The following is a 7,288-nucleotide window of genomic DNA, read 5'->3' on the forward strand; positions in this document are numbered from 1 at the left end:
AGGTTTTTACGAGGTTCGACCATTTACCTACATCCTCGGAGTTAGGGGTGTCAATCAGTCGGTCTGGCTTGGTTTCGGTGTGAGAAAGCTGAAACCGAAATCGAACCAATAAGAAAATTCCAGTTTCGGTTTGGTTTCGATTTCGGTGCGGTTTGGTTTTGGTTTGTCTTCGGTTTCTTAAATCGATTTGTAACTAGGTTGGTTTTGGTTTTTAGTCCAGTTTGGATTCGACTTTCCATAAAAATGTATACAAAACTAGGCAAATTTTGATTTTTTTAATGAATTTTGGAGTGTTTCGGTTTCTTACCGGTTTGGTTTCAGTTTCGGTCCGGGTTTTGAGCCGGTTTTGGTTTGGTTTTGGGTTCATCCGATTTTCGGTGCGGTTCGGTTTGGTTTTAGGGTTGCAATACTCCAAACCAAACCGAACCAATAAGGCTTCGGTTCGGTTCGGTCCTTGTTGTTATTGGTTTGGTCTGGCCGATTTTACCGGTTCGGTTTAGGAATTGACACCCCTACCCAGAGTAGTGTCTGTAAAGGCTTCATACCTACTCAATACACTACTTTTGACTGCACCCACAGTCAGGAGCACTCACACCCAATTTTCTCAAGCCAAAGCTGAGATGGCACTCGTAGTGCCGGTATAATGTGTAGCAACCACTACACAGGAGCACCCACTCCCAATGCTTAGCACCCACTAAGCACACAATAAAAAATATAATTAAATTGAGCTTATATCAATGCCCTACAGTCAAGCTCTGCCTAGCGTATACATCCACAACTAGCTAACATGCTTACAGTTCATCCACAACTAACCTAGCATGTATACATTCATCCACAACTATCCCTAGCATACATACATGCATATAATGTAAATCAAAGGTTAGAGAATCTCACAACTGATTGCCTGGGATGACTGGAAACTTGTACTGACAAGTTTGGTGCTTACACCTTCTCTCTCCTTTGCTTCTTGCTCTTCAAAGCAAACACATCCTTGCTTTCTTCTCTTCCTCCTTGGCTTTGAGTTAATGTATCATTAACGCACCTCAACCACCTCTTTTACCTCATTTAATGGTTTAAGAACATTTATCATCAAGTATTCATGTTCATTCAAGGACCAACAAAGAAGGAGAAGCTTCTCCTATCAAACCATAGCCTTTTTTCACTCAAAACTCATTTTTCTTTCTTCCATAGTGTAGCACTTGAAAAAATGAAGAAGTGGCAACTTGGTTCACCCAAATCCGAGTTAAAATGAGGGAGATATGACCATTTGAAGTTGGAGCAATGAGATAGCCTGAAATGAAATCTTCGTAGGAGTGGCGTAGGCTACACCGGCGGTGCGTGCAACAAGGGCGCAAATCTGGCCGTAGATCTCATCAAGGAGAATCTCTTAATCTTGACCATCCGATTAAAATAATGGATAGTAAATCTTAACCACAAGATTTGAATAAGATAGTCAACTGATGACGTCAGCGGTCGGCTGACACTTTTTGTTGTCGATCTTTGATTGGTTGCTTTTTCAAATTTTAAGGGAGCTTGTCTTCCACTCACAAAAATAAAAGGCTTATTGATCGTTGGATCTGAATCCTTCATGATGGCTTTAATCAGATCTCATGAGATCCTTAAGATCGGAATCCTTTTTATACCTTCTATGCACGAGCGAAACACCACAACATACCTTGATAATGTGTAGCACCAGTGCATCAAGGATTATGCACCTAACCAATCAAATGCTATGCACAAGCAACTATCTCGTCCATGTCAGTGCAAAATCTCAGCAACCTTTGGATGGGCATCAAGCCTACGTGGTCGAATATGGACCATCCATTTCACCTCCCTTTACTCCTCTTTATTACAAATCAAGCCCCTGCCTCCATATATTTCAGTGCTTAAAGACCCCCTGCAACTCAGACCTTCAAAATCTTGAAATTACATAAAAGCCCTTAAAATTTTAAAAATAAATTCCGAAAAATTGACCCAACACCGAGAGCAACTGATGGATTTTTGAACTAGCTTTACGGAAACACTTATAACTTTTTCATACAATATCTGATCGAGATGAAATGAAGTGCGTTGGAACCGTAACTAGATGCTCTACGACTTTCTATAAGACTCAATCATCTAACTCATCCATGTAAAAAGACAAAAATACCCCTAGACCTTTCCAATGATGTATCTTTCTCATACTGAATCAAAACGCGATGAAATCAGAACCATTGGAAAGATTAGATTTTTTTCGTATTGTTACATGGAGAACACTTCCTTTAAAAAAATTCATCTTCAATGTTGAAATTGCCCTCGACTGTCACAAATGCCGTAACTTCTTCATACCATATCGGAATGCGACAAAATGAGATGCACTGGATTAGATAAATTACAATCTATATTTTTTATGAAGAAACGATCTTCCAAAAATATCATTTTAACTATTGAAAATGCCCCCGATCATAAATAGGTCAATTTTGTCAGTTTTGACCCAGAAACCTGCACCACATACTAAGGATGTATCAAATCATTCCATGCATACCAAGGAATTCTATTATCTCATCAGTGATACTAGACACTGTCATGTCATCATTTTCATCCACGTCATGTCATCATTAAAAGATAGTTAAAAAGTTTAATAGATAGTCATGGTTCATTATTATGGTTTTTCTACTCATCGCTTCTAGAGCTATATATGAAGAATAAAAATGATATTGTTGTTAGCCATTATACACAGATTAGGTCTTGACAAAAAATTATCAACAAAAGAGGGATTGCAGTCCGTGGCCATCAATTAATGTCATTAGTTCCCCAAAATTTTCTTAATTCCCCTACATTGCTCCAAATCAGATCCACCTCCCATCCATCTTCCTTTGCTTTTATTGACCCATATAGGAGACTCATTGCCATTGCTTCTATACCATTTCCTGTTAACATGTAGTTAGCATGGAGTAAGAAGCATTTTTCTTTTGATATTAGGGCTGTTTCCCAACCAGATACATAATTTTTTTTTTTAAATTAGCTATCCCAATAAATATAAGAATCGTATTCGGGCTACTACGTAGATTTGTTGTTTGAAGAGGTATCTGGGGTAGACTTATCACCTTGTGTTCATCATTAGTGATATCCATAAATCTATCTGTTTAAGAATAGAGTATGGGTTGGATTTTAGATCTCCGAAAATGACCTGGTTCCTGTGCCACCAAATGTAGTAGCATGTTGCCAAATATGGTAGCACATTGTAATAAACACATTGACAAAGCTAGCCAAATTATTTTTGGGGATAATATTAGAATTGAAGAAATACATAAATACTAAAATGAAATTCTAAAATGAAAGAAGTGGTATTAAGAAGATCGGTTTTGAGACCCAGAGGTCCAGCAACCCAGATGCTACAAGAAAACTCACATGTGAGAAACAAATGATATGTGTTCTCACTTTTGTTGTGGCACAAACCACAGATAGGGTCAAAATCCACCCATTTTCGTTGAATGTCCTTTGTAGGAGGAATACCATCATGGACAATTCTCCAAAAGAAGAGGTTAAATTTGGGGTGAATTTTCAATTTAAAAAAAAAAGAAAAGAAAATCCACCATTGTGAGCAAGGAGACAAGCAAGTACACCTGTTTGGGCACCCATTTTTGTTAGTAAATAAATCAGTTTTGAGGAAAGTGATAGCTTTCTTAGTAGATAGAGTGCCATCCTTAGAGAGGTGGCACCACCATCTATCAAGACAACTGGAGATGGGGTGTGATACCTTACTTTTTAAACATGTCTAATTACACGGTTGACCCAGTTTAACCATGCAGGACCCGAACCAGAGAGGGTTAAGGCGGGTTCCTTATGGACCATGATGGCAAGGGTGACTTTGAACACAGGTTGGCCAGACAAGTCCGAGTCAGTGCCAGAGGAGACGGGTGTACCCAAGCCATGCACATGCACGTATCATAAGGCCATGTATGGGTAATGCTGGTATGTAGCCGTATTCTAAAGCGCATACGTATAATATACCTTGTGCCGAGAGTCGACTTCCATCAAAATCTCACTTGTTGGATAATTTTTGGCCCTCAGGTGGGCGGTCACAGGTGGGCGCATCTGCCCACCTGAGTGACCCACCCATGTGGTTACTAGTTGTTTTAAAAAGTATAAATAGCATTATTGTGTTTTTCATTTTTTCATTTATTACATTAAGGAGTTTGGTGAGAAGAGTAAAGAGGAGAGAGAAAAGAAGGGAGAAAAGAGAACGAAGAAGAAGAAAGGGGAAGGAAGAGGAAGAGGAAGAGGAAATGGATTTAAGCGGTGCCAAGGTTTGATCTTTCCATTCCGACGCTGGAAGAGTGATCCCCAACACGAGATCTACGATTGGAAGTGAGCAAAGGCTATGCTTCTTAAACTTTCACCAAACCCAAGTAAAACCCTTACTTTAGGTAGAGTTCCTTGAGATCTTGTAAATCCCCCTTGAGATGATGAATCTAAGGTTTAATAGATGGTCTATGTGTTGATTTTGAAAGATTTGAAGAAGTGTTTACAAGATTGGAGAAGCATTGGTGATTTCTTTAGCTAAGAAGTGATTTTTGGGGTTTTGATAGAGTTCTTGAGCAAAGAAAGTAAGATGGCTTCTCAATCCTTAAATCTAACTTAGATCTAGGTTAGAATCATCTTATAAGACCTTGAATGTGTGGAAAATGGGATTGAAAAAGCCCCATTTGATTCCCCAAAGGTTGGGGAAAGTTTCAAGGAAAAAGACATTTTTTCGCCCTCACAGGTGGGCTGAGACTGGTGGGCCAAACGGCCCGCCTGAGGGCACCCGCCTGAGAGGGCAGGCCCTCGGTCCCCACCGGTGGGCCGACCGACGGGCCGATCTGCATGCTTGAGAGGATCGACCCTCGGTCCCCACCGGTGGGCCGACCGGTGGGCCACCCCGCCCACCTGAGAAGTCCGGTGGGCCGTGACAGGTAGGCTGTCCAACCCACCCGAGAGGCCCCCAACTTGATTTTTGTGTCCGAATAGACCCAAAATGGACGTGCAACCTTCTTTTATGATTCTAAACATGATTTAACCATCAAATCTTGTTAGTTTTGACCCCAATGTGATGAAATGCTAACCCCTTCACTTATGTTAGGTTCACAAAAATTTACGTTTCTCGCGCCGGATTTCACCCGTACCGGGCGTGAGTCTTTGTACACAACAAGTAAGTGGGGAGAGGACGTTTGCCTTTACTTTAAAGCTTATTTGGCATCATTCCATTGTATCTAGACTAGCCATGTCATCATGAAAATTATATGTAGCTTAGTCATCCTCATATGATTATGACATGTGTGTTGTGTTTTATATTCTCAATGCTAAATGATTGATGTGCTTATGTGATGAATGATGGTATCACTATGCATGATGCATTATTAGACTAGATGCCGTAGTCGGTTTGGAAATGAGTGCATTGGTGGCCTGTGGTATGGGACGCGGTGGCACTATGTAATCGTACTATGTCATATAGGGGCATGCGGTTTAGGATTATCATCTTCCCGTGCTACGATCCTTCCCAACAGGGGTTGAGGTATTGGGTTATCACTTGGGGGGAAGCAGTGGTCGCGGTTGTCGGGTCACTGTGGCTGTTAGACATACGCCCGGCTGGTCATTAGGACAGTCGGTAACCTCAGTGGTATATTCAAGAGGGCCAATCATACTGCTTTTAAATTGTTGGGGGTCAGCACCTTTACTTTCTGTCATTTACTTTTATGTTGAGAGCCGGTAGTCGACATGCTTTACTTTTCTGAGTACTCATGGTGGGCCTTCTCCAACAACCCTATGGACGTATCGCGGGATGGAGTTCACGGCTCGTACCCGGGGCATACGCGCACTGTGGTTGTAGTAGCACCAAACCAAAGACTTAGTAATATTGTTTAGGTGGATGAGATTTAAAATGAATTGCATGGCATATAGTGCATATGGATGTGATTATTGTGTGGATTGTTGTGTGGTCCTTCTTTTCACTTACTGAGCTAGTGAGCTCATCCCACGTGCGCACCCCTTTTAGATGATTTTACAGGTCACCAGTTTGAAGATCAAGGGTCGGGCCCCACAGTTGAGTTTTTCGATGAGGATTGGTGGGTCCCCGAGGATTATGAGTACGGTACAGATTGCACGTGCGAGGGCTGTGCTACGGGACCACAGTATTGACGCCGTACAGGGTTTTACTTTTGATTCTTTTGGTGACCCCTTTTTGTGTACTTGATACGTGAATTGTTATTCTTTTTGTGTAAATATCATGCCTGCGGGCTTGCATGTATTTATCTATATACTACAATTTGGGTATGAAGTATATTGAGGGTATTTACAGGTAAATTAAGTCTTCCGCTGAACTTCTGAACGTTATCTTAGATGTGTGTATGCTATGGTTGGGTACTGTATCAGATGATCATGGCAGGTTTGGGTTAACCGGAGTTAACCCGATCACGGGTTCGGTTCTGTGTGATCGGGGTGTGACAAAGGTGGTATCAGAACGTGATGCTCTATCCACTCCCAACATATCATTTAGACCCCATAGAATCTATAATAGGAAATGAGATTGGGTAAATGTAAAAACTTTAAAGAGTTAAAAGCCAAAAAAAAAAAGTTGCATTTAATTATTGCATTTCATGGCATGCATTAGAGAAAGTTTGCTTGGAATAAATAAAACATTAGTTATTTGATTTCATAACCCATAGAGTATGGATTTAACGAAATTTTGGCAGCATAACGACGCTAAAACAAGATTTCCCAAATTTTTCATATATAAGCACCTTATAATAACCACCTGATAGACAACATATATATACAAATAAGCGTAATCGATAAAGACTAACTAACGTTGTTACAACTAAATTACAATAAGTTATCAAGCATACAAAGCTAACCACAAGTCACTAACAACATCACAACACCATACTAGCAAGTCCAATTACAGAGAAGAGTATAAAAAAAATAAGGGTAATTTACAACGCCACCCCTTGGAGAATGCCAATATTAGAGGGACACCCCCTCTCTTTCACCAAATTGGACTCGGACCCCCTACTGTCAGTCAACGTTATATGATGCTTTGAAATGACGTTTTTGCCCTTATGAGTAAAAACTGATAAATTAGACATTTTTCATTTTCCCAAAAATACCCCTCCTTACCCTTTTATCTCTCCTTCTCTCCTTCTCTCTTTCTCTCTTTCTCTCCTCTTCTCCCTACCTGCGACCAAGGGTTCAGATGAGTTCCAGCAGAGATAGAGAGGGCAGTCACCAGAAAATAATTCTCCTTTTGTCCCCTGCGAGTAGTGCTTCC

This window comes from Macadamia integrifolia, chromosome 5 (genome assembly GCF_013358625.1).
Source record: "Macadamia integrifolia cultivar HAES 741 chromosome 5, SCU_Mint_v3, whole genome shotgun sequence".
NCBI lineage: Eukaryota > Viridiplantae > Streptophyta > Magnoliopsida > Proteales > Proteaceae > Macadamia > Macadamia integrifolia.